We start from the raw sequence: 1,979 nt of genomic DNA, 5'->3' as shown, positions 1-1,979 counted from the left end.
ATTAAACTACATAAGAATTTATTTAAAAATAGTTAATTTATTATAAATAGATTTATAGTACCAAAAATAATGATATATTTTGTTTAACAACGTTGTTTGCTCGAAAACTTAATTATCTAATACTTTTTGATCAAAACTCATCTCGTTGTTACAATTTATCTCACGTTTATTTGAGTTTTTACTTAGTTTCCATTAAACTGTTTAAAACAGTTTAATGGAAAAAGTTTAAATTACAGTTAATATATTTAATTCACATCAGATATTATTTCTGAATAGATAACGTTATATGACAACAGTTGGGCCATTAAACCTTAGCCCAGGAAATTAACCTTAGCCCAAAGAAAAACTAATTTATTTCTATTGTTATATTAAAATAATAAACTATACTGATATAAAAGTCAATTTTCTAAAATATTTGTTTTTTTAGTAAAAACCCATGTTTTTAAAGAAAAATATAGTAATTTCTTTGGTCTAAAGTACATATTCGGGCTAAGGTTCATTTTCCCTACTAGAACTCTATTATTGTTTTTGTTGTTTATGTGTTTATAGAATTTAAAGTCAATTTAAGACTATAATTTGGCTGTTTCTAAACCATAATACATTAACACGTTCCATTTATTTTTTGTTTTATAAAAAATCTTTAATGTGAAAAAATTTAGTTTTGCAATTTGTTTTTTAAAATGACTGAAAAAACCGTTCGCATTTCTGACGACATTTTTTGCAACGATCTTAGTAATATTATAATAAGACATTATAACAAAAACAACTAAGATTTATGAATCAATTCATTCCTTCACTTTTTAAATCCGAGAGTACGTCGTGAATTAACACATAACTTATTAATCGTCGTTTTGTGTCGTTTACGCGCTCATTTCCGCGACACTTGACATAAAGAACATATGTTTTAGCAACGACGCCTCTTGCAAGCATCACGCCTCAACTTTGTCTTTTCGAATAATACATTTTGTTTAATTTTTATTATTCGTTAAACTCGGCCACGGAAACGTGCGCGTGAATGACACAAAACTGCAAGTCAAAAATAGAAGGTCAGTTATACATTTGAACATAACAGTGTTACAATCGACAAACTTTCCTTGATTTTTTTAATTTTTATGTGCTTATACTTTAACTAATAATTTCAAGATGAGTATTGATTAAAAAGTGTTTTGTGTTACAAATCAAAAAGGCAAAATAATTCGATTGGTATATAACAACAATTAGTTGTTTTAAAATGTCTTTAAAAACGGAAACGTGTTAGTAGTATATAAATTATGTAGATTTTGGACACCACCCATTTTACCTATATTTTCTAATAATTTAACTAAAATCGCGAGGACGCGTTTTCAAATCGTTTTCTAAATTTTCCCAAAATTTAGAAAACTTTTATTTTAAAAAATAAAATTGAAAACGTAACTATTTATTTTTCTAAAAAGTTTTAATATTAAATTTTTATTTTTTTATTTCCCCTAAAATGAACACTGATAAAGAACAATACAGACTTAAGAATTTCTATAATTTTACTAATACTTATTCTGAAGATGATATTTTAAACTGTTTTACTATTAAAGCTGGAACTATTAAAGCTGCTTCTACTAAAATAAATAATAAAGAATGCAGAAAAGAATTAATCGCTATGGACATTGAAACAAGAGATTTATATTTTCATTACAAAGCAAAATTGGAAGCTCAATTAAAAAGAATGGAAGATAACAAGAAAAGTACTATTAAATTAGAACAACCATTTTTATCAAAAGTTTTCAATAAATTAAACAAAACCGATAAACAAACTTTTGGTTTAATTAATAAAAAAGCAACATTAATCAAAGATTTAGATGAAGAAAAAATTCAAAAAGAACTTGACAAAAAGAATTTAGAATGGAGTTTAAATAATATTTCTTTTGATGATATTGAAGATAATGATGATTTAATGAGAGAAGATATGTATAAAAAATTTAATAGAAGCATATGACACGTCTGGT

The sequence above is a fragment of the Entamoeba invadens genome (genome assembly GCF_000330505.1).
Source record: "Entamoeba invadens IP1 unplaced genomic scaffold scaff_1105074726643, whole genome shotgun sequence".
Taxonomy (NCBI): Eukaryota; Evosea; order Mastigamoebida; family Endamoebidae; genus Entamoeba; species Entamoeba invadens.
The sequence above is the reverse complement of the archived record's forward strand: the minus strand, read 5'-3'. Positions refer to the sequence as shown.